The sequence below is a fragment of the Moschus berezovskii genome, chromosome 5, assembly GCF_049115385.1.
Source record: "Moschus berezovskii isolate FMDL1 chromosome 5, NW_MosBer_1.0, whole genome shotgun sequence".
Classification (NCBI taxonomy): Eukaryota; Metazoa; Chordata; class Mammalia; order Artiodactyla; family Moschidae; genus Moschus; species Moschus berezovskii.
The window spans coordinates 101759953-101786794 of record NC_142464.1 but is presented as its reverse complement, the minus strand read 5'-3'; the positions used below and the strand labels follow the sequence as shown (position 1 = coordinate 101786794).

Here is a 26842-nt window from a genome sequence, read left to right as displayed (position 1 = left end):
ACTATCTTGGTCGTGAAGATCTTTTTGTACAGTTCTTCTGTGTATTCTTGCCACCTCTTCTTAATATCTTCTGCTTCTGTTAGGTCCATACCATTTCTGTCCTTTATCGAGCCCATCTTTGCATGAAATGTTCCCTTGGAATCTCTAATTTTCTTGAAGAGATCTCTTGTTTTTCCTATTCTGTTGTTTTCCTCTATTTCTTTGCATTGATCACTGAGGAAGGCTTTCTTATCTCTCCTTGCTATTCTTTGGAACTCTGCATTCAGATGCTTATATCTTTCCTTTTCTCCTTTGCTTTTCGCTTCTCTTTTCACAGCTATTTGTAAGGCCTCCTCAGGCAGCCATCTTGCTTTTTTGCATTTCTTTTCCATGGGGATGGTCTTGGTCCCTGTCTCCTGTACAATGTCATGAACCTCCGTCCAGAGTTCATCAGGCACTCTATCACATCTAGTTCCTTAAATCTATTTCTCACTTCCACTGTATAATCATAAGGGATTTGATTTAGGTCATATCTGAATGGTCTAGTGGTTTTCCCCACTTTCTTCAATTTAAGTCTGAATTTGGAAATAAGGAGTTCATGATCTGAGCCACAGTCAGCTCCTGGTCTTGTTTCTGCTAACTGTATAGAGCTTCTCCATCTTTGGCTGCAAAGAATATAATCAGTCTGATTTCGGTGTTGACCATCTGGTGATGTCCATGTATAGAGTCTTCTCTTGTGTTGTTGGAAGAGGGTGTTTGCTATGACCAGTGCGTTCTCTTGACAAAACTCTATTAGCCTTTGCCCTGCTTCATTCCGTGCTCCAAGGCCAAATTTGCCTGTTATTCCAGGTGTTTCTTGACTTCCTACTTTTGCATTCCAGTCCCCTATAATGAAAAGGACATCTAGCTAGTAATAAATGTAAAAAAGAAGATTAACAAGGAGACAGCATTGGAAAGGAAGGAGAATTTGTTGTTTAGTTGCGTAGTTGTGTCTGGCTTTGTGACCTCATAAACTGTAGCCCACCAGGCTCTTCTGTCCATGGGATTTCCCAGCCAAGCATGCTGAAGTGGATTGGCATTTTCTTCTCCGAAATAAGATTATTCTTGAAGAGAGTGAAAAAAAACTGAACTGTCCAGTTTAACAAGTGTTTAGGAAAGATATTGACAGATTACTTGGGACAGATAGCCAAGAACAAATACCTAGGCTGAATGCTCAGTGCCTATTGATTGGTCTTTTCTACCAAAGACCCAGTGTGAGCCTGTCACTGACCCTGAGGACCCTCTCTTTACAGAGGCCTTGATGTTGGCCAGCCTTTTGGAAGTCTTGCAGAAGTAGAGTCACTCACCTCTGAAGTGGATCTTGAAGGGACCAGGTTTCAGGACACTGCCTTATTAAGAAGACGCAGATTCAATCCAGACGTTCGCAGGTGACCTTATTATATTCCACCATGTGATCTCAGGCAAAGCATCATCATCCCTGGTAAAATGAATATAAGAAAGTAAATCTCATGAAATGGTTCTCTCAAAAAGCAGACACCAGAGCAAGGCCTTTATGCAGGTAGTTTATTGAAGTGATCCTAGGAAAGCAGTGTGGGGCTCTAGGAAGAGTGAAATAGGGAGTGAGGAAAGCCATGTATGTCAAGGATGCATTATTGAGCTTATCACTTCCGTGAGCGTCTGGGGGTAAACCTTCCACGAACCCTGGAAAGAGCTGAACAGAATGCACCTCAAAACTGTCTTCATGCGGGATGGGCAAGGAGAGGTTTGCTCGTGGACTCCCGTCTCCCGTGAGGCAAAGGTGATCATGTCCTTCTTCAGTCCGTGTTTGTGCCGCTGTCAAACCCACTAAGCAGGTTCCTGCGGGTGTCCTGTACAATAATAGAGAAATGGGGTCTGGTGGTCCAGAAAGTGAGAAACAGTTGATGTGGCTGAGGCTGCAAATAATTCATGTCATCCTCTTCCACCATGCATTCCTCATCTAGCTTTGCACCCCTGCATCAGTGGGTCTAGGTGGCTTCCCTATCTTTGGGTGACCCAGACCTTCATCCCAATGAGGTATTTTGTGCTTCTTGGGCCACTGGTGACTGAATTTGCTCATTCCTGGCATGAGAGAACCAAGAGCTCCCCAGTGAATCCCTTGGGTTCCAGATATGCTTCCTCCTGTTGCCTAGTACACCTCTACTCCCTATGTGACCCCTTCTTGGGGGCAGCCTACATACCAACACCTGGGCAACATGTGGGCATAGAAGCCTGTCTTAAACCACACGCCAGCGACTTCAGAGTTACCCATGGTGCTTGGTGGAGACTGTAACCCAGCTACGCCCTTGGTCCTATGCTTCCCAAGGAACAGAACCTGCCACACCAGGTTTTACGGAGTCCTGCCAGAAGCATATTAGGACTGCCTCCAGATCTCTGCTAAGATTAGCTCTTGAGTCACTGGAGAGTGCCACTGTGTCAATAAATCGTTCCTTACATGCTCTTATTCAGGTCTTTCAGGCCCCCGGTTCCAAAGTCCACATGTATCTCCAGTTCCTGGTCATAATGTTAGCCCAGGTCTTAGAATTCTTTGGGAAAGTTGTTTTCTTGTGGTGTGTTGCTCTACACAGTCTGTACTGGGATGTCAGCAGGGGGAAAGGGCAGTAGCCCTTTAAATTTTCTGGAAGTCTCTTGAGCCAGAGGAGGAGGGGTTTGCAACAATGAGAGGAAGGGCACTGGCTGCCTGTTTCTCTGCACCTTTGTGATCAAAAGCAGCAATTGGGTGATCAGAGCACAAGTGCCCAGTATTTGGAGAACTGGGTTCTTTTTGCTCACCCTGCCTCTTGCAAGCTGTGTGCTGGCTGCTCCAGGAACAGTGCACAGCTGCTGCATGCCATGTGGCTGAGGCGGGGTGGGGGCAGGGGGGTGGCTAAGAGCTACTAGCTAAGAGCTGACATGGACCCAAATGAATCCATTTACCTTCCAAGCCTTCCCCTGAAGTTTCAAGTCTTCAGTAGACTCCAGAGTTCTCAAAGAGTTCCATCAGACCAATTGTGCCAGTGTAATGGGTCTCTAGGTGGGGAGACAGATTCCTGGTGCTTCCTACTCTGCCATCTTCCTAGAGTCCTCCTCCACATCTAAGCTTAACTTCGAATAACAGCTTAACTTCAAATAACCTGATGCTGCTATGTAACGGACAGTCCATTACACAGCCATGTTCCCATCACGGATTATTTTTTAATATTGTGGCAAAAGACTGTCTCCTGAGCCCTTCAAGGTGAGGGAATGTTTGGCAGTAGCTAAGCAGTTCACATATTATGAACCCATTCCAAATTCTCATCCCTGGGATTCTCCGGATGCTTTTGCTTAGGCCCGTGCTTCCCCATGTGGTAGCCACTGTCCTCATGTGGTTATTGAGTACTTGATAGTTTAAAAAAATATCAGATTCAAGGTATGGATACTAGAAAGCTAGAAATGACATGTGGCTCATATTATATTTCTGACTGAGAGGATTGTTCCTCAATATGCCAGGTAAGGTCTGCCATCTCTACTTCACATGTTTTTGGCATTATTTTTACTAATCTGACAGAGTGGTTAGTTCCATCCTCTGGTGTTTCAATGAACACATTTAATCCTGAATCCCAGGCAGGTGTACCCATGTCAATACATTCACCATGATTAAATCTTCTGAATGTCATTTTTCCGAATAGCCTTAGAATATATTCTGCTATGATCTGAGTGATTGCATCACCCTAGAATTCATGTTTCAATCCTAACCCTCGAAGTTCGTGATTAGGAGGTAGTGCCTTTGGAAGGGGCTTAAACCTTGAGGTTAGATGTCTCATGAGTGGGATTAATGTGTCATTATATAAAAGATTCCAGAGAGATCCTTTGTCTCCTCACCATGTGACGACACAACAAAAAGGCACCAGCTATTTACTAGAAAAGAGGCTTCCCAGGTGGCACTAGTGGTAAAGAATCCACCTGCCAATGCAGGAGAGATGAGGGTTAGATCTCTGTGTTGGGAAGATCCCCTGGTGGAGGAAATGGCAACACACTCCAGTATTCTTGTCTGGAAAATACCATGGACAGAGGAGCCTAGCGGGCTATAGTCCATGCAGTCGCAAAGAATCGAACATGACCGAGCATCTGAGCACATGGAAGAGGGGCCTCATCAGAAGGTGATCATACTGGTACTTTGATCTAGTGTTTCCAGTCTCCAGAGCTGTGAGCAGTTTTTGTCATTTATAAGCTACCAGTCTGTGGTATTTTGTTATAGCAGCCTGAATGGATTAAGACATATTCCCAAGCATATCTTCCAGATTTCTTTCAATGCACACTGACAAAATTCTGCATCTCCTTTGGTGTATTTGCTGTCTTCTGGAGCAGGTCCTGCACTTTTCCCTCTGGGCTCAGTTGGGAAAGAACTTTTGTTACAAGACTGAAGACAAGGATGGGCGGTCAGAACATGTTCTGTGGGGAGTAAGCCTCTTCTTCTCAGGCAACTGCCGCAAGTGAAGTCATGTAAAGGTTTTATGCGAGTGAAGGCTGGTTGCCTTGGATGGGATGTTAAATTGAGAATTTGATAAAGGGAGGACTACTGCTGCTAGCTGAGAGAATCCAGGGAGTTCAGAGTTTGCAGATTCATCTCTGCTCAGATGTTACCATCCAAAGTCTCAGTGAAATACTCCTTTGCATCCAGAGCCCTTATCTTAGCATAAAACACCTGATAGTCCTATACATTTAGGCAGTGTTGCAACTTTTCAATCTATATTATCAGCCATGTCTGCCCTATGGCTATGGGACAATGGAATGTGGCTAGGAAGCCTCAGGTTTTGTGTTAAAAGTTTTAGGCATTAGGCTTATCTTTTTCTTTGTGTATACTCTTCAGGGCAATCAGAAGCATCTATACCATCTAACAATTCTTACTGATTATTATCATAGCAGTAAAGTGCATCAGTTACTTGACCAAAGCTTTGTCTTAACCCTGTACTATGTCTCAAGAAACCACAGCTTAGTAAGTAAGTATGATGCCACTGCTCACTAGTGTTCATGTATCACCTATAAGGAGGTCTTCACTGCATTCCTGCTTAAACAGATAACCCAATCTCACAACTGCATATTGGGTATCAGTTTTATGCCACCATTCCTGGTCCCAAGAGCTTTATCAGTAAGGAGCCATTCAGAAAAATAGAAACCACTTTGGCCACTGCAAACAGAAGAAGTCTAGTACAGGGGATTGGCTACAGGTAATGGAAGAACTAGGAAGCCAGATAAGAAAGTATTGAAGCAATTCTAAAATTTGGAGAAGCAGTAAGCTGTTATCACCACTTGGATGAATGGAGTGTAAGCAAGATAGGGTGCTACCAGGGCTCAAGATGAGCCACCTCATGGGAGCTGGAACCTCTCAGTGGCTATCTTGTGAGATCTGAAATATATAGGAATGATTATCCCATGGGACTGGTGTTATGGAGGGAACATAGCCAATGCCAGAGATGCCACCAAAAGCAGAGGAGGAGAGGGCAAAATACCTGACCACTTCTCTTTCCCACTCCCACATAGTCCAGCAAGGCTTCCCTTTTGCCAAACCTTCTCAGAAACCACTTGTTAAGGGACCCTGGGAAATGCAGATCCTGAAATACAGGCAGAACCAGGAAAGGAGAGGAATGAATCTGAGAGCAAGGAGGGAAATGACCAGCACAAGAAGTATATAACCTTTTTTGTAATTACGTGTATGCTTGGTGTTATCCGTGGATTCACAGAGATGTTGCAGTACAGACCTTGTTTCAGAAAAGCCTGCTAATACATGGCTATGTTTGTGTCATTGTAGGAACAGCGTGAATGCTAGATGGATCTTTATGTAATCTTAACAATATTTCCTGGTAAGGATACTTACATATTTTTTAATATATAGAAGAAATTACCGTATATATCATCTTGTAAGAGGTGTGGAATTAAAATAGCAAGCTTTTAAATGCAATTCTGAGTGTAATACTTTCCTTATTTTGACTGCTTTATTCAATATTTCACCTGTAAATAGAGAAAATAAGAAAACCCAAAGAACAACACACCTTCCCTTCTATAAGCTTGACTTTCTTTAGTAATTTACAACTACATAGCCAAGATGATTTGTCTAAGTTTAGTAGACCACAGATGACATGTCAAAATGAGGTAGTAAACATATGGAGAAGAAATAGTATAGAGAAACCTGCTCTGAGATATTTATTTCTGTGGGAAGTTTAATCTTTAGTGTTTCCACATCTATAAAATATTCTGTGGGGGGACAGGCTTCCCTTGTGGCTCAGTTGGTAAAGAATCTGCCTGCAGTGCAGGAGACCTGGGTTTGACTCCTGGGTCAGGAAGATCCCCTGGAGAAGGAAATGGCAACCCACTCCAGTATTCTTACCTGGAGAATTCCATGAACAGAGCAGTCTGATGGGCTACAGTCCACGGGATAGCGAAGAGTCAGACATGACTGAGCAGGAAAAGGGGGAACTTTTTTCTTTTGTAAGAGTTTTATTCTAAGTGAAGATACTCACCCCAAACTTTTTGCTTATGCCTTTGACAGTTTGTGAACTGTATCTAGCAAAAGATCAGATAAGTTTAGAAGGTTTTCATTCTATATCAAGTTTAAAAAAGATTATGTTTTGACTATGTGAATTCTCTTCCCTGTGATCAGGAAATTAGATTCCGGTAACAGCTATGATCCAGGTAACAGCTTCCATTTTTTTCTTCCCCCACCCCACCAAGAGGATAGAGGGAAGATTTGTTAGAGAGGCTTACATCATGAGAATGTGCTACTTCTTTTAAGCCTCCAGATTGGGTTTCTCTTCAACACAACTGGCCAAGCAGTTGTTTCTGAAGAGTCTTGGATGCCCTCCACATGACCAGGTTCTCAGTTTTATATAGTAATGCCTTCCATTAGAACCAGGAAAATATCTTTGGCCATCACCATGGACATCTGACCTGACAAACTCACCATGTACAAACTATGTGACACTGAATACTGGCTTCAGTGTGAAGATGGCAAAAGGTGAATGCTGCTTCTACTGTCCTGAAGCAGACCAGCTTGCAGGCATACTTTTGGGGGAAAAAGGCATGAAGCCATTAGGAAATGTGTAGCCTTAAGTGAGGGATGTGAGAAGATACCAAAAACTGGGTTTCTTTTGCAGCTTCCCATTTTTAGACAATGTAGCAGCTTTTATCATCTTTTCTCAGTGCCCTCAAGAAAAATTTTATTAAATGAATTCATTAAAGAAGACCTAGAAATATGACAGCCCTTCAAGTATTTGAAAATTATTATATGGGACAGGAATTATTGAGCCACTCTGTAATAGCCACCTTCTGTTCTGAGTTTTCCTCCCTTTAGACCCAGAGAAGATAAATAGGGGAGTTTTAAAATTATTGCTTAGGTGCTCAGTCATGTCCAACTCTTTGTGACCCTTGGGATGGTGGCCCACCAGGCTACTCTGTCCATGGGATTTTTCAGGCAAGAATACTGCCATTGGTTGCCATCCTCCTCCAAAGGATCTTCCCGACCCAGGCATTGAACCCTCATCACCTATGTCTCCTGCTTTTCAGGCAGATTCTTTACTCGCTGAGCCACTGAGGAAGTCTTTAAAATTATTAAAAATATGTAAAAACTGACCACATAGAGATTTTCTTACTACCACTTCTTGAAGCATCATAAAAGAAAATATGGTTTCGTAGACAGTCTAAATGACCACTAACTATTTGGACTCTCAACTCTGGCATTTAGAATGATAGAATCTTCAATATTCATCATCATTCAGATAATTATGTTCATAGTCATTAATAAAAAATGTCTTCAAATTATGCAAAGAATTAAAATATAAGAGGGACTAAAGGGAATGTAATGGCCAATTTATTTATGTATATGAGTAATTGAATAAGTAGTTCAACTCCCAACTGGACACAAGCCTCTTTCATTCTGTAGAATGTTCACTTGGTTCCTCTTATCTTGAAAGGACAACAAAAGAAAGGGATATTAAGAAATTTGACAATGAAGGAAAGGAGAATTCTTATTCTTTGTTTCCTTCCTTGCTCACTCACTCTTTAGACCCCCTGGACCCACAGAAAAATCAGGTTAATGGAGTAGTGGGTCAAGAAGCACAGAGATGGTTTTAGTTCGGTTCAGTAGCTCAGTCGTGTCCGATTCTTTGTAACCCCTGCAGCACGCCAGGCCTCCCTGTCCAACACCAACTCCTGGAGTCTACTCAGACTTATGTCCACTGAGTCAGTGATGCCATCCAACCATCTCATCCTCTAATCCTTCTACTCCTACCTTCAGTCTTTCCCAGCATCAGGGTCTTTTCAGATGAGTCAGTTTTTCGCATCAGGTGGCCAAAGTATTGGAGTTTCAGCTTCAGCATCAGTCCTTCTAATGAATATTCAGGACTGATTTCCTTTAGGATGGACTGGTTGGATCTTGCAGCCTGAGGGACTCTCAAGAATTTTCTCCAACTGCACAGTTCAAAAGCATCAATTCTTTGGCGCTCAGCTTTCTTCACAGTCCAACTCTCACATCCATACATGACTACTGGAAAAACCATAGCCTTGACTAGATGGACCTTGGTTGGCAAAGTAATGTCTCTGCTTTTTAATGCTGTCTAGGTTGGTCATAACTTTCCTTCCAAGGAGTAAGCGTCTTTTAATTTCATGGCTGCAGTCACCATCTGCATTGATTTTGGAGCCCCCCAAAATAAAGTCTGCCACTGTTTCCACTGTTTCCCCATCTATTTCCCATCAAGTGATGGGACCAAATGCCATGATCTTAGTTTTCTGAATGTTGAGTTTTAAGCCAACTTTTTCACTCTCCTCTTTCACTTTCATCAAGAGGCTTTTTCGTTCCTCTTCACTTTCTGCCATAAGGGTGGTGTCATCTGCCTATCTGAGGCTATTGATATTTCTCCCAGCAACCTTGATTCCACCCTGTGCTTCATTGAGCCCAGCATTCTCATGATGAACTCTGCATATAAGTTAAATAAGCAGGGTGACAATATACAGCCTTGATGGACTCCTTTTCCTATTTGGAACCAGTCTGTTGTTCCACGTCCAGTTCTAACTGTTGCTTTCTGACCTGCATACAGATTTCTCAATAGGCAGGTCAGGTGGTCTGATATTCCCATCTCTTGAAGAATTTTCCGGTTTGTTGTGATCCACACAGTCAAAGGCTTTGGCATAGTCAATGAAGCAGAAATAAATGTTTTTCTGGAACTCTCTTGCTTTTTCGATGATCCAGCGGATGTTGGCAATTTGATCTCTGGTTCCTCTGCCTTTTCTAAAACCAGCTTGAATATCTGGGAGTTCACAGTTCACATATTGTTGAAGCCGGCCCGGAAATGGTTTGGCAACTCCCAAACATCAGATCAAGGACCTTGAACTTTCTCAGCCTTTCTGTCACATTCACTCATGATAAACATCCATTGCTTCTAAAAATTTCCATTCTCAGCCATTGTGAACCTTCAGAAGCATTGAAAAAGACTCAGGGAAAATTATTTCTTCTCTATTTCTTCCTATTCTTTCTCTCCTCACTCACCTTGAATTATTCCAAGCATCAGCCCTATTTACTGCCTTTCCTCTTCATTATTCCATCCATCATTTCCACTTAGATGACTCCCTAGTGTCTGTCTCCACCTCTAATGTCTTTCTTTATCGTTAGTCCTCTATTTCTGACTGCCTCTTTGGAAATTCTTGGACGCACCTAATTTCACTGTATTCCAAATTAAATGAATCTTTCCATCACTTTCCCCATTCCTCCTCTTAGTTTCTTAGGTAGAGTAAGTGAAAGATTACAGCCAGGAGGAACTACGTCTAAGGTTTAGGGAACCATGGAAGGAAAGAGGTCAGTCAGATGCATTACACATGTATAACTGGTAGGACTTAATAACCACTATCTTTCTCTTCTCCATTTTATTAAGTACAAATCCATTATTATGTGAAGTGAAAGTCGCTCAGTCGTATCCGACTGTTTGCGACCTCATGTACTATACAGTCCATGGAATTCTCCAGGCTAGAATACTGGAATGTATAGCCTTTCCCTTCTCCAGGGGATCTTCCCAACCCAGAGAATGAACCAGGTCTCCTGAATTGCAGACAAATTCTTAATTGTCTGAGCCACCAGGGAAGCCCAAGAATACTTATTATTAAGTCATACCAAAAATCATTGATAATCTGCTGTGCTGTTTCATAGTTTTATGTTTTATCCTAAAATTTTTCATTCTAAAACTTTTATCCTGAAAGTTTAATACTGATCTTGATCTGCCAACTCTGCTCATGCTTTAGCCTCTTAAGTTTCTCAAATTTAACTGCTATTTCGTAGATATTTGGGAACTTGATCACTACAGTTGGGAAGTGGTGTATATATATATATGCTTGCTATAATAGATTATGAGCAATGAAAAAATAATCCAAGTGTGGGGATTCATAAAAATGGAAAGCTTATCAAAGAATTGATTGAATCCATATTGCTTTATCCCTCTCCTCGGCATACCTACTCCTCAATGCAAGCCACATAAGATGGATTTTGTTTCTGGCCAATATAGAACATCTCTTTTGCTCTAATCTTATCTGGGTGTATTCCTCTGACCTTATTACTTTCTGAATACAAATGGAACGACTAGAAATGGTTCTTGGTTTGACACGGCTGAACTGTGTTTTATTAATAAAAACCTGCTGTCTAAATACATATTAAAGAAGTTTCTCCAAGTAAATGCCATTATCTATCCGTGGAAAATACTCAGCTGTCCGGAGGGACAAGTGTTATGTCATATGAGCTCTCAGAGTCTTTTGCCCTGTCCTGAAAATGAATGTGGGAGAGAGGAATAAGAAATCCTTTCAGCATTCATGCCAAGGGTCTGAGAGTGCCTTACAGTACAGTTGTTAAAAGCACATATAATATTTATTTGTGTATTTGCCAGAATTATACAATTACCATTCAAAATTCTGATCTTGTCTGAAACTGCAGTGGGACTCTCATTTCTAATGGAATTATGGACTCATGGGCCACCAGTTTTTCTCTTGTGACAGTGCCCTGTGTATTTTCAGGAATGCAAGGAGGAGGTTCTTGGAGAAAAGATGAAATGGGGAGGAATGTTTGATTTGCTGTTTTGTTCCCCTTCTTTGAGACTCAGGTGCAAAGAAGAGGGTCTGGGATGACTCTGGGAAAAAAGAGAAGAAAGAAGAGAAATGAAAGGCTTGATTTTTTTTTTTTTTTAATGTTGGTAGTGTTGAAGAATTGGTAGTAGAAAAGAAGGAATTCTAGGACCTGGAGGAAGCAATAAAAATGGTTTAGCTCACCTGTAGGTTTATGCTGGTTAATGTGCAGTACCTACAACAGAGCTAATGTATTTGCATTGATTTGTTATTACTATGAACATGCAAAAGTGCTTCTTAAACTAACAGCAGTTCCCTTTTTATATTTTAAAGAATATTTGTGAAGAAAAAAAATGGATGAAAACACATCAAAATGGTTACTAGGTTTTAATTCATTTTTATATTCTACTTCTTTTCCACTTAGCATTATAGCTTGAGCATTTCTCCAGGTTAATAAATATAATTTTGAAACCACAGAATATGATAGAGTCATTTAAAATGCTTTGGTTGTGCTTTCATGGGGCTGAATTTTTTATTTAATGAATATAATATTCATTATTAAATGAATTAAATAGCTATAATCTTTTGCTATTATATTTTGCTGAAACTAACATAAATGTAGTAAAATTTTACATTTTCAATATAAAAACTTACTTTGCCAACATTTGGAATGACCAGAATTGCAGAGGAGCATTAAGATATTATGTGCCTCAGCCTGGGCCCCTTGAGACTTGGGTTTCTAATCCACCTCCACCATTACAACCAGGAAGCCAGGGGTTAAACTCCCAGCAGATGGTGCTGCTGCTCTTGATGCTGCTGACTGAGCAGCCCAGGAATTTAAAGACTTGCTTAAACAGGGTTAATACATGGAGGACAGCTGGTCTGCAGCAGAATTAGAGGTCAGGAGGTTAGTCGCATTTCCCTGAACACAGAGGACACACCAGTCAGGATCAGTGAAAGCCATTTAGGGAAAGGAGAAAGCGGAGGAGTTCTATTGGAGGGAGCAATTGAATGAGAGGGTAGATGGTGTTAGGATAGAACTGAGTACACCAGATATGGAGGGAGGAGAAGGGGGAGATGAAGGAAGACTGACAAACCTGGGGGAGAACTGCCCCTCAGCCTCCAGGCTTCAGCTGAGGAGAGAGACCATGCCGTGCTGTGCTTAGTCACTCAGTCGTGTCCGACTCTTTGCGACCCCATGGACTGTAGCCTGTCATACCTCTAGTCCATTTCCCAACTCCAGGGATCATCGTCCTGTATTTTCATCAGTATGTGGATTTGAGTTAGAAGGGCTTTTATCTTGCTAGCCAGTTGGACATTTAATGTGGCTAATTCATTCTGTAAGAGGACACAGTGGGATGTTGTCAAGTTGGAAGAAGCTATTAATGTCTTGGAATTAAAATCTCATCAAGGACAGTGATTGACATCTACTGCAATCCAATTTCTGCAAACGCCTTGAGGGTCTATTCTTTGTGAAGCACTGTGATAGTTGTTTAGGGATTTGAAATGGAAAAAAAAGTTAAGACTTCTTGTTTCGGCTCTCAGTTTACTAAGTAATTCATGGGCAGGGAACAGAGATGGATGTGCTGATGATTGCTATAATATTGGATTGGCCAAAAAGTTCATTTGTATTTTTCTGTAAACTGTTATGGAAAAAACCCGAACCATCTTTTTGGCCAACCCAATACTAAGTTCACTAAGAAACTGTTACAGAGAAAGTGGTAAGTGGTTCAGAAGTGAGAGACAAAGATTAGTGTGGAAGGCTGAATTTTTATGAAGGATGTAGAAAAATATTAACAAAGACGTTTAAGTGAAAGAATCACATAAAAAAAGGCACCAAGGAGCTGTTTTCACTTCTTCACTCACCTCCCCCTACTCCACAGCACCCTAACACACACACACACACACACACACACACACACACACACACACACACACACACACACATACACACACACACACACACACGGCCGGGCACACATATACTTCATCTTCAACTACTCTGAGGTCTCCTTATGGAATAGATAAATCTATCCTCAACTTCAATTTCTGACATTAAATACTGTGTTCTGAAATATGTTTTGAATATTTGACTATTAGCCTACAGAATGACACAAGGAAAGACAATGGGCTTTAATACTAGACAGATTGGGGTTTAAATTTCAATCCATTTTCTAGTTGTAATGACCTTGAATAAGTTACTCAATCACTATGAGCACTTCTAATATCTATAAAAATGGATATCGTAAGAATGAACATTGCATAGTTGTTGTAAGGATTAAGTAGGAAAACGTGTTAACACATTTTCTTGGTAAGAACTGCTTTTCTTGCCTTCAATTCTGTCCTGACCAGGTCTGTGCTCCCAGCCTCCTCAGTCACACTAGAGGGCGACATCATCCCATTCTTATATCCAAGGCTTCCAGAAGTGAGTCTTCTCAGCAGACAGTTTTCTAAATGCCAGCAAGGGAGGAATCATACTCTGTGCTCCAGAATATGAATAAGGTGAAGAGCTGACTCACTGGAAAATACCCTGATGCTGGGAACAAATGAAGGCAAAAGGAGAAGGGGGCAGAGGATGAGATGGTTGGATGGCATCACCAACTCAATGAACGTGAATTTGAGCAATCTCCAGGAGATAGAGGAGGACAGGGTAGCCTGGCCTGCTGCAGTCCATGGGGTCGCAAAGAGTCGAACATGACTTAGCAACTGAACAACAACAAACAACAGTAAGAGATAAACTGTGGAAGGACTTTGGAGTAGCTCCTGTGTCCTCTGTGAGCAATAGCTGTGCATGCAGACTGTCCTCAGAAGGCAGGGTTCCAGCGTCTATTTTTGCCAGCTGGGTTGGGAGGACTAATGATGCTACAAGAGCAGCAGACCTGTTGACTGGGCATCCACACCTGCTCGATTGCTACTAGAAATCCACCATGCTTGGACAGAATCTCTAAAAAGCCCACCGGACCTTGTTTGCTAGAGAGTCAGGACTGTGATGGCCATGTGTTCCAGTTTGCCCGAGACAGCCCTGGTTTATGCCTGAAGTAATTACTCATGAAGTGAAGTGAAAGTCGCTTAGTCATGTCTGACTCTTTGCGACCCCATGAGCTATACAGATCCATGGAATTCTGCAGGCCAGAATACTGGAGTGGGTAGCCTTTCCCCTCTTCAGGGGATCTTCCCAACCCAGGGACCAAACCCAGGTCTCCCACATTGCAGGCAGGTTCTTTACCAGCTGAGCCACAAGGGAATTACGGGTAGTGCCCCTTTTCCTCTCAGTGTCCCGTTCTGGAGCCTAAGTTATGTGGCCCCCTTACTCAGAATATTAGGATGGGTACTTACTAATAGTGCGGATCTGACCTAGCAAGGGTCCTTGGTCTGGATAAGACCATGCATGGGCATTGGAGTCAGAAAGTGACAGACGTATCAGGGTTAAAATCCTGGCTTTGTCTGTGTGTCATTGGCAAGTTATTTAACCTAAGTCTCAGTTTCCTGATGTATGGATTAGAGATATTAGTAATAACAGGACACAAATGCATTGTACCTTCTAATTCTGATTAAAGTTCTTCCCAGAATCTCTGGCATGTAGCAGTACATGGTAGCTGTCCTTGTTAAAGTTTTTACGAGTCACTGTGATATTCAGGTTCTTCTCTAAATTCAAGGGAATTTAAGCTGTATTAGTTGAAGAAGAGGTGAAGAAATAATTGAGGACCAAAGTAAAGTGAATTGCTCAAGGTCACAAGAGAATTATTGAGTCACCCAAAATCAGAGCCAATGAGCATGAGTTTCTCAGAATTCCCTGGCTGGTGCACCAGGGGTGTCACTGTTTCTACAGATACTGTTCAAAGGTAAAGAAAGACATGGCCTAGTTTCTGTTCTGCAGCTTTAGCAAATAATGGGCACAGTGTTGCTCTTGAGTTTAGAGGAGAGTAGACATTTGACTACTTCACTTTGGAATTTTTATTGCAAACGTTCAAGTATATGAAAACGAATAGAGAATCTGGTAATGAACGCCAGTGTAGGCACCTCCATCAAATCTTAACATTATAGGCTACCTATGCAGGTCCTTTTTTCAATGACATTAAAGGTCATAAATATAATTAAGACCTCTGATGCACTCTTCCTTTCTATAAGCCTCTTCCTTTATTTTATAGTGTTATATAACAGCTTTTAAACCTTAACTTAAATGGTATCATATGTATCTCATTGCAACTTTTTTGTTTTGCTTAATAGGTTTTTAGGATTTATCCATCTTCATAAGTACTATACAGCATGCCTTTATATAAATAGTCTACCATTCATTATCCATTTTCCAGTTTATGGACATTTTGGTTGGTTCCCAGTTTTCACAAACATGAGACTTTCTGTAAGGTTTGTAGGCAGAAGTAGACTTGCAAGGTCTTAGGATATAAGTATGTTCAACTTGACTCAATATTACCAAATTTTGCCAAAAATTACCAAAAATTTTCCAAAGTGGTTGTTTCCATGTCCGTTGTATTAAAATATTTTCCCCGGATGAAAATATATTACAAGCATACCTCAGAGGTAATTCAGGTTCAGTTCCACGACACAAACATCACAATGAGGCAAGGCACACACTTTTTTGGTTTTACAGAGCATATAAGAAGTGATGTTTGCATCACAAAAGTGATGTTTTTATATGCATATACAGATATATGTATTCAAACACCCCCTCCATCTCGAGCCTCCCTCCAATCGCCCAACCACCACCGGCCCCACCCATCTAGGTCATCACAGCACTGAGCTGAGCTCCCTGGGCTGTACAGCAGCTTCCTGCTAGCTGTCTGTTCTACAGATGGTAGTGTGTATATGTCAGTGCTACCCTCTCAGTTCATCCCACCTTCTGCTTCCCACCCTGTGTCCACAAATCCATTCTCTAAGGCTAATAGAGTTTTGCCAAGACAATGCACTGGTCATAGCAAACACCCTCTTCCAACAACACAAGAGAAGACTCTACACATGGACATCACCAGATGGTCAACACTGAAATCAGATTGATTATATTCTTTGCAGCCAAAGATGGAGAAGCTCTATACAGTTAGCAAAAACAAGACCAGGAGCTGACTGTGGCTCAGATCATGAACTCCTTATTGCAAAATTAGGACTTAAATTGAAGAAAGTAGGGAAAACCACTCAGTTAAGTTCAGTCGCTCAGTCGTGTCCTACTCTTTGCGACTCCATGAATCACAGCACACCAGGCCTCCCTGACCATCACCAACCACCGGAGTCCACTCAAACTCATGTCCATCGAGTCGGTGATGCCATCCAGCCATCTCATTCTCTGTCGTCCCCATCTCCTCCCACCCCCAATCCCTCCTAGCATCAGAGTCTTTTCCAGTGAGTCAACTCGTCGCATGAGGTGGCCAAAGTATTGGAGTTTCCGCTTTAGCATCAGTCCTTCCAATGAACACCCAGGATTGATCTCCTTTAGAATGGACTGGTTGGATCTCCTTGCAGTCCAAGGGACTCTCAAGAGTCTTCTCCAGCACCACAGTTCAAAAGCATCAATTCTTCAGTGGTCAGCTTTCTTCACAGTCCAACTCTCACATCCATACATGACCATGGGAAAAACGATAGCCTTGACTAGACGGACCTTGGTTGGCAAAGTAATGTCTCTGCTTTTTAATATACTATCTAGGTTGGTCATAACTTTGCTTCCAAGGAGTAAACATCTTTTAATTTCCTGGCTGCAATCAGCATCTGCAGTGATTTTCGAGCCCCAAAAAATAAAGTCTGACACTGTTTCCACTATTACCCCATCTATTTCCCATGCAGTGATAAGACCAGATGCCATGATCTTCGTTTTCTGAATGTTGAGCTTCAAGCCAACCTTTTCACTCTCCTCTTTCACTTTCTTCAAGAGGCTTTTGAGTTCCTCTTCACTTTCTACCATAAGGGTGGTGTCATCTGCATATTTGAGGTTATTGATATTTCTCCCAGCAATCTTGATTACAGCCTGTGCTTCTTCCAGCCCAGCGTTCCTCATGATATACTCTGCATAGAAGTGAAATAAGCAGGGTGACAATATACAACCTTGACATATTCCTTTTCCTATTTGGAACCAGTCTGTTGTTCCATGACCAGTTCTAACTGTTGCTTCCTGACCTGCATACAGGTTTCTCAAGAGGCAGGTCAGGTGGCCTGGTTTTCCCATCTCTTTCAGAAGTTTCTATAGTTTATTGTGATCCACACAGTCAAAGACTTTGGCATAGTCAATGAAGCAGAAATAGATGTTTTTCTGGAACTCTCTTGCTTTCTCCATGATCCAGCGGATGTTGGCAATTTGATCTCTGGTTCCTCTGCCTTTTCTAAAACCTGCTTGACAACCTGGAAGTTCACGGTTCACATATTGCTGAAGCCTGGCTTGGAGAATTTTGAGCATGACTTTACTAGCGTGTGAGATGAGTGCAATTGTGCAGTAATTTGAGCATTCTTTGGCATTGCCTTTATTTGGGATTGGAATGAAGACTGACTTTTTCCAGGCCTGTGGCCACTGCTGAGTTTTCCAAATTTGCTGGCATATTGATTGCAGCACTTTCACAGCATCATCTTTCAGGATTTGAAATAGCTCAATTGGAATTCCATCACCTCCACTAGCTTTGTTCATAGTGATGCTCTCTAAGGCCCACTTGTCTTCACATTCCAAGATGTCTGGCTCCAGGTGAGTGATCACGCCATCGTGATTATCTTCGTCGTGAAGATCTTTTTTATACAGTTCTTCTGTGTATTCTTGCCACCTTTTCTTAATATCTTCTGCTTCTGTTAGGCCCATACCATTTCTGTCTTTTATCGAGTCCATCTTTGCATGAAATGTTCCCTTGATATCTCTAATTTTCTTGAAAAGATCTCTTGTTTTTCCTATCTGTTGTTTTCCTCTATTTCTTTGCATTGATCGCTGAGGAAGGCTTTCTTATCTCTCCTTGCTACTCTTTGAAACTCTGCATTCAGATGCGTATATCTTTCCTTTTCTCCTTTGCTTTTCACTTCTCTTCTTTTCACAGCTATTTGTAAGGCCTCCTCATACAGCCATTTTGCTTGTTTGCATTTCTTTTCCATGGGGATGGTCTTGGTCCCTGTCTCCTGTACAATCTCATGAACCTCTGTCCATAGTTCATCAGGCAGTCTATCTATCAGATCTAGTCCCTTAAATCTATTTCTCACTTCCACTGTATAATCATAAGGGATTTGATTTAGGTCATATCTGAATGGCCTAGTGGTTTGCCCTACTTTCTTCAATTTAAGTCTGAATTTGGCAATAAGGATTCATGATCTGAGCCACAGTCAGCTCCTGGCCTTGTTTTTGTTAACTGTAAAGAGCTTCTCCATCTTTGGATGCAAAGAATATAATCAATCTGATTTCAATGTTGACCATCTGGTGATGTCCACGTGTAGAGTCTTCTCTTGTGTTGTTGGAAGAGGGTGTTTGCTATGACCAGTGCGTTCTCATGGCAAAACTCTGTTAGCCTTTGCCCTGCTTCATTTCGTGCTCCAAGGCCAAATTTGCCTGTTACTCCAGATGTTTCTTGACTTCCTACGTTTGCATTCCAGTCCCCTGTAATGAAAAGGACATCTTTTTTGGGTGTTAGTTCTCAAAGGTCTTGTAGGTCTTCATAGAACCATTCAACTTCGGCTTCTTCAGCATTACTGGTTGGGGCATAGACTTGGATTACTGTAATATTGAATGGTTTGCCTTGGAAAGGAACAGAAATCATTCTGTCATTTTTAAGATTGCATCCACATACTGCATTTCGGACTCTTTTGTTGACCATGATGGCTACTCCATTTCTTCTAAGGGATTCCTGCCCACAGTAGTAGATATAATGGTCATCTGAGTTAAATTCACCCATTCCTGTCCGTCTTAGTTCACTGATTCCTAGAATGTCCACGTTCACTCTTGCCATCTCCTGTTTGACCACTTCCAATTTGCCTTGATTCATGGACCTAACATTCCAGGTTCCTATGTAATATTGCTCTTCACAGCATCAGACCTTGCTTCTATCACCAGTCACATCCACAACTGGGTATTTGTTTTGCTTTGGCTCCATCCATACATTCTTTCTGGAGTTATTTCTCCACTGATCTCCAGTAGCATACCCCTTGACCATTCAGATATGACCTAAATCAAATCCCTTATGATTATACAGTGGAAGTAAGAAATAGATTTAAGGGACTAGATCTGATTGATAGAGTGCCTGATGAACTATGGACAGAGGTTCGTGACATTGTACAGGAGACAGGGACCAAGACCATCCCCATGGAAAAGAAATGCAAACAAGCAAAATGGCTGTCTGGGGAGGCCTTACAAATAGCTGTGAAAAGAAGAGAAGCGAAAAGCAAAGAAGAAAAGGAAAGATATAAGCATCTGAATGCAGAGTTCCAAAGAATAGCAAGGAGAGATAAGAAAGCCTTCCTCAGCGATCAATGCAAAGAAATAGAGGAAAACAACAGAATAGGAAAAACAAGAGATCTTTTCAAGAAAATTAGAGATATCAAGGGAACATTTCATGCAAAGATGGGCTCGATAAAGGACAGAAATGGTATGGACCTAACAGAAGCAGAAGATATTAAGAAAAGGTGGCAAGAATACACAGAAGAACTGTATAAAAAAGATCTTCACAACGAAGATAATCACAATGGCGTGATCACTCACCTGGAGCCAGATCTTAGAATGTGAAGTCAAGTGGGCCTTAGAGAGCATCACTATGAACAAAGCTAGTGGAGGTGATGGAATTCCAATTGAGCTATTTCAAATCCTGAAAGATGATGCTGTGAAAGTGCTGTACTCAATATGCCAGCAAGTTTGGAAAACTCAGCAATGGCCACAGGACTGGAAAAGGTCATCCTTCATTCCAATCCCAAAGAAAGGCAATGCCAAAGAATGCTCAAACTACCGCACAATTGCACTCATCTCACACACTAGTAAAGTCATGCTCAAAATTCTCCAAGCCAGGCTTCAGCAATATGTGAACCGTGAACTCCCAGATGTTCAAGCAGGTTTTAGAAAAGGCAGAGGCACCAGAGATCAAATTTCCAACATCCGCTGGATCATGGAGAAAGCAAGAGAGTTCCAGAAAAACATCTATTTCTGCTTCATTGACTATGCCAAAGCCTTTGACTGTGTGGATCACAATAAACTGTAGAACATTCTGAAAGAGATGGGAATACCAGGCCACCTGACCTGCCTCTTGAGAAACCTGTATGCAGGTCAGGAAGCTACAGTCAGAACTGGTCATGGAACAACAGACTGGTTCCAAATAGGAAAAGGAGTACGTCAAGGTTGTATATTGTCACCCTGCTTATTTCACTTCTATGCAGAGTACATCATGAGGAATGCTGGGCTGGAAGAAGCACAAGCTGGAATCAAGATTGCTGGGAGAAATATCAATAACCTCAGATATGCAGATGACACCACCCTTATGGCAGAAAGTGAAGAGGAACTCAAAGGCCTCTTGATGAAAGTGAAAGAGGAGAGTGAAAAGGTTGGCTTGAAGCTCAACATTCAGAAAACGAAGATCATGGCATCTGGTCCCATCACTTCATGGGAAATAGATGGAAAAATAGTGTCAGACTTTATTTTTTGGGGCTCGAAAATCACTGCAGATGGTGATTGCAGCCATGAAATTAAAAGACACTCCTTGGAAGGAAAGTTATGACCAACCTAGATAGTATATTAAAAAGCAGAGACATTACTTTGCCAACCAAGGTCCGTCTAGTCAAGGCTATCGTTTTTCCCATGGTCATGTATGGATGTGAGAGTTGGACTGTGAAGAAACCTGATCGCTGAAGAATTGATGCTTTTGAACTGTGGTGCTGGAGAAGACTCTTGAGAGTCCCTTGGACTGCAAGGAGGTCCAACCAGTCCATTCTAAAGGAGATCTATCCTGGGTGTTCATTGGAAGGACTGATGCTAAAGCTGAAACTCCAATACTTTAGCCACCTGATGTGAAGAACTGACTCACTGGAAAAGACCCTGATACTGGTAAAGATTGAAGGCAGGAGGAGAAGGGAATGACAGAGGATGATATGGTTGGATGGCATCACCGACTCGATGGACATGAGTTTGAGTGAACTCCGGGAGTTGGTGATGGACAGGGAGGCCTGGCGTGCTGTGATTCATGGGGTCGCAAAGAGTCGAACATGACTGAGTGACTGAACTGAACTAACTGAAGCCTGCATCTCTGTTCCTACCCTTACGTTTTCAAATGTGGAAGAGCATATGCAAAGTAATGGAAATTTGAATGTTGTTTCTACCACCCCCACCTCCAGGCAGATATGCCATAAAACACAGCTTTGAGTGTTTCATTCTCTGGTGTATGCTGGGAGGATCATTGGAGATGGCTTTCTTCAGGAAGAAAGGATTACTTGAATGACTCAGTATGTAGTGAGACCATGTAACATAACAACCTATGGATAACATATAACTTAACTGGGACACTAAAAAAATGTGGTAAAAACATTTAAAGTAAAATTTACTCTCTGAGACATTTAAAATTTTTTTATTGGAGGACAGGTGATTTGCAAGGCTGTTTTTATCTCTTAACCAGTTTTAAGTGTACAGTTCATTGGATAAAACTGAAACTCTGTACCCACTGATCAGAAACTCCCCATTTCTCCTCCCTGTAGTCCCTGGCAACCACCAATCTATCTTCTGTTTCTAAAATTTCAACTATTTTATTACATAGGGAATTATGTAATATTCGTCTTTATGTGACTGGCTTATATCACAAAATAAGCAAAATAAGATGTTTGCTATGGATTTTTCATGTACGCGCGCGTGTGTGGGTGTGCAGTCATGTCCAACTTTTTGTGACCCCCTGAACTATTAGCCCACCAGGCTCCTCTGTCCATGGAATTTTCCAGGCAAGTATACTGGAGTGGGTTGCCGTTTCCTCCTCCAGGGGATCTTCCTGACCCAGGGATCAAACTCATGTCTCTTGTTTCCTGCATTGGCAGGCAGGTTCTTTACCACTAGACCATATGACATTTATTCTATAGAGGTAGTTTCTTTCTAGTTTGAGTGTTTTTATTGTGAAGGGGCGTTGCATTTTGTAAACACCTTTTCTGCATCAATTGAGATGATTATGTGAACTTTCACTCTTCATTCTATTAATGCAGTGGACTACATTGATTGATTTTTGTATATTGAAGCATCCTTGCATTCCAGAAATCTCATTTGGTTGTGGTGTATGATTCTTTTAATGTGCTATTGAGTTCAGTTTGCTAGTACTTTGTTAAAGATTTTCATGTCAATATTCATCAGAGGTATTGGTTTAAATTTTTTTTATAGTATCTTTCTCTAGCCTTGGTAAGCTGGCCTCATAAAATATGTGTTTAGAAGTACTCCCATCTTTTCAATTTTTGGAAGCTTTGAGGATTAATTTAATTCTTCTTTTTTAAAATGTTTAGTAGAATTCAGTAAAACTATCAGGTCCAGGGCTGTTCTTTGTTGGGAGGTTTTGGGTTAATGATTTAATCTCCTTGCTAGTTAGAAGTCTGTTTTTAAATTTCTTGATGATTCAGTCTCAGTATGTTGTATGTTTCTAAGAATTTATTAATTTTTCTAGCTTATTCAATTCACTGACATATAATTGCTCATAGTAATCTTTCATAATCCTTTATTTTTTGGCATTTGTAGTATCTCCTCTCTCATTTCTGATTTTTATTGTCTTCTCTCTTTTATCTTAGTCCAGCTAAAAGTTTGTCAATTTTGTTGATCTTTTAGAAAACCAACTCTTAGTTTTATTGAATTTTTCTCATTCTCTGCTGCTGCTGCTGCTAAGTCACTTCAGTCGTGTCCAACTCTGTGTGACCCCACAGACGGAAGCCCACCAGGCTCCCCCGTCCCTGGGATTCTCCAGGCAAGAACACTGGAGTGGGCTGCCATTTCCTTCTCTACTCTTCATTTATTTTGACTCTGACCTTTATTATTTCCTTCCTTTTGCTAACTTGGGACTTGGTTTGTTCTGTTTTTTCAATTTTGAGGTGAAAAGTAATGTTATTGAGTTGAGATCTCTTCTTTAATATAGGCATAAAGAAGACACACTGCTAAAGACCAAGGCGTACTACTGTAAACTTCTTTTAGTGTTGCTTTTGCTGCTGCCTGAAAGATTTGGTTCACTGTATTACCATTTCTTTTTAAAATATTCTTATTTATTTATTTGGCTGCACCGGGTCTTAGCTGCTTCACATGGGATCTTTGATCTTCGTCGCAGCATTCAGGATCTTTAGTTGTGGCCTGTGAACTCTTAGTTGCAGCACATGGGATCCAGTTCTCTGACCAGGGGTCAAACCCGGGCCTCCAGTATTGGAAGCACACAGTCTTAGCCACTAGAACACCAGGAAGGTCCCTATCATTTCCATGTATCTCACGATACTTTAAAATTTCCCTTGAGATTTCTTCTTTAATCCATTTGTTGTTCAAGAGTGTGGTTTTTATCTACCAAATATTTGTGAATTTTTTAGTTTTTATTTTGCTGTTGAGTTCTAATTGTATACAATTCTGATTGTATTCACTGTGAAAGGAAAAGATACTCAGTATTATTTCAAAATCTTAAACAGTGTCAGACTTTATTTTTTTGGGCTCCAAAATCACTGCGGATGCTGATTGCAGCCATGAAATTAAAAGACACTTACTCCTTGGAAGGAAAGTTATGACCAACCTAGATAGCATATTAAAAAGCAGAGACATTACTTTGCCAACCAAGGTCTGTCTAGTCAAGGCTATGGTTTTTCCCGTGGTCATGTATGGATGTGAGAGTTGGACTGTGAAGAAAGCTGATCGCCGAAGAATTGATGCTTTTGAACTGTGGTGCTGGGGAAGACTCTTGAGAGTCCCTTGGACTGCAAGGAGATCCAACCAGTCCATTCTAAAGGAGATCAATCCTGGGTGTTCACTGGAAGGACTGATGCTAAAGCTGAAACTCCAATACTTTGGCCACCTCATGCGAAGAGTTGACTCACAGGAAAAGACTCTGATGCTGGGAGGGATTGGGGGCGGGAGGAGAAGGGGACGATGGAGAATGCTGGGTGGCATCACCGACTCAATGGACATGAGTTTGAGTGAACTCCAGGAGTTGGTGATGGACAGGGAGGCCTGGTGTGCTGTGATTCATGGGGTCGCAGAGAGTCGGACACGACTGAGCGACTGAGCTGAACTGAAATTTGTGAAGACTTGCTTTATGGCCTAACATGTGCTATAGAATGTATCTGTAGAATAGTCCATATATACTTGAGAAGAATTTGTATTCTGCTATTGTTGGGCAGACTGTTGTATGTATGTGTTATGTTCAGTTGGTCTGTATTATTGTGTAAGTCCTCTGTTTCCTCTTACTGATCTTCCATATAGTTGATCTATCCATTATTGAAAGTGGAAATGGAATCTATTATTATTACTGTGTAACTGTGTCTTCCTTCCTTTCTGTCAATGTTTGCTTCAAATATTTGAGTGCTCTGATTCATAATTATATAATGGCCTTCTTTATCTTGTGTGACAGTTTTTGACTTAAAGTCTCTGCTGACATAAATATGACCATCTCTGCTCTCTTTTAATTGCGATTTGCAAGGACTGTCTTTTTCTGTTCTTTCAGCCTATGTGTGGCCTTACATCTAAAGTGATTCTCTTGGGACTTCCCAAGCAGTCCAATGGTTAAGACTCCATGCTTCTACTGCAGGGGATGTGGATTTGATCCCAACAGGGAACAAAGATCCTGTATGTCTTGTGGTGTGGACATAAAAGAAAAAAGAAAAGAGAAGAAAAAGTTGAGCTGAGCTATCTGGCTTTAATGTTTAAAAAAAAGTATAAAAAGGTGAGTCTCTTATAGGCAGCATATAGCTGGATCCTGTTTTGTAATAATTCATGCAGCCATTTGATGTCTTTTGATTTGGGAAGTTTAATTCATTTATATTTAAAGTAATTACTCATAGGGAAGGACCTCTATTGCCATTTTGTTCATTTTTTTCTTTATGTCTTGGTCTTGCTGTCTTCCTTTGTATTTCATTGGCTTTTTACAGTGTAGGCAGTGATTCTGTTCTTGTTCTCTAGGTATTTTCTTACCATGGGGATTATCTAAAACATTTTATAGTATAACAATCTATTTTTTAAACTGAAGTATAGGAGATCCAACCAGTTCATTCTAGAGGAGATTAATCCTGGGTGTTCATTGGAGGGACTGATGCTAAAGCTGAAACTCCAATACTTTGGCCACCTCATGCGAAGAGTTGACTCACTGGAAAAGACTCTAATGCTGGGAGGGATTGGGGGCGGGAGGAGAAGGGGATGACAGAGAATGAGATGGCTGGATGGCATCAGCGACTCGATGGACATGAGTTTGAGTGAACTCTGGGAGTTGGTGCTGGACAGGGAGGCCTGGCATTCTGTGATTCATGGGGTCACAAAGAGTCGGACACGACTGAGCAACTGAACTGAACTGAATGATTAATGATATTGAGTATTTTTTCATATGTCTGTTGCCCAGTTGTTTGTCTTCTTCGGAAGAAAATGTCTATTCAGGTCTTTTGCCTGTTTTAAAAGTCAGGTGTTTTTTTTTTTTTTGATGTTGGGTTTTACGGGCTGTTTATATATTTTGGATATTAAACCCTTATCAGTCATATCATTTGCAAATATTTTCTTCCATTCAATAGGCTCTCTTCTTGTTTTGCTGAAGGTTTCTTTGCTGTGCAAAAGCATTTAAGTTTCAGTACAGTTCAGCTCAGTCGTGTCCAACTCTTTGCGACCCCATGAATCACAGCACGCCAGGCCTCCCTGTCCAGCACCAACTCCCGGAGTTCACTCAAACTCATGTCCATCGAGTTGGTGATGCCATCCAGCCATCTCATTCTCTGTCGTCCCCTTCTCCTCCCGCCCCCAATCCCTCCCAGCATCACAGTCTTTTCCAGTGAGTCAACTCTTCGCATGAGGTGGCCAAAGTATTGGAGTTTCAGCTTTAGCATCAGTCCTTCCAATGAATACCCAGGATTGATCTCCTTTAGAATGGACTGGTTGGACCTCCTTGCAGTCCAAGGGACTCTCAGGAGTCTTCTCCAGCACCACAGTTCAAAAGCATCAATTCTTCAGCGATCAGCTTTCTTCACAGTCCAACTCTCACATCCATACATGACCATGGGAAAAGCCATAGCCTTGACTAGACGGACCTTGGTTGGCATTTAAGTTTAGTTAGGTCTCATTTGTTTATTTTTGCTTTTGTTTTGTTTGGCATAGGAAACAGGCTCCAAAAGTATTGTTACGATTTACATCAGAGTGGACTCTCTGCCTCTAGGCTTGTTGACTTGTTCCTGCAACAGAGAAGGGTAAAGATCGGTAAAGAGATCTGAGAGGACACACTGTGTGGCAATGTCAGGCCAGGTAGAAAATTTGTGTTTCCAGATAGGTACAGAAAATGAATTTTGCCCATTCCCATGCACTCAAGAATTGGGACCGTGGAACAGAGTTTGAGGGCCAGATTTGTTGTTACAGGGTGGTGGGGAAGCATGCACATCCAAGGAATACAGTACAAGGCTACCAGCTGGAAGATATGGCTGAATCTCCCAAGGGACCACTAGACCTAGGAGAGTTACTTGGAGTAAATTTGGTTCTCCACAGCATTTCTATGGGCAGTAAGCATGATCAATGGAGATGACCAGGAGAAAGGAAACATCAGCATTGCTCAGTTTGTCCCAGAACCAGATGTCTTTGTTTTCTCTCTCTCTCATTGCTCCATGCTGAGGCTCAGAAAGTAGGAAACTTCAAGGAAGGAGGGGT

The 26842-nt window shown here is 41.5% G+C and overlaps 1 long non-coding RNA gene across 1 annotated transcript in view; it reads left to right on the top strand.

The window, feature by feature from the left end:
* Nucleotides 1–661: 661 nt before the first annotated feature.
* The window catches only part of LOC148777890 (uncharacterized), a 53655-nt gene continuing 27474 nt past the window's right edge, over nucleotides 662–26842 (top strand). The window contains exon 1 of the long non-coding RNA XR_016037464.1: nucleotides 662–1459. This is a non-coding gene — a long non-coding RNA (uncharacterized LOC148777890). The remainder of the gene's footprint in view (nucleotides 1460–26842) is intronic.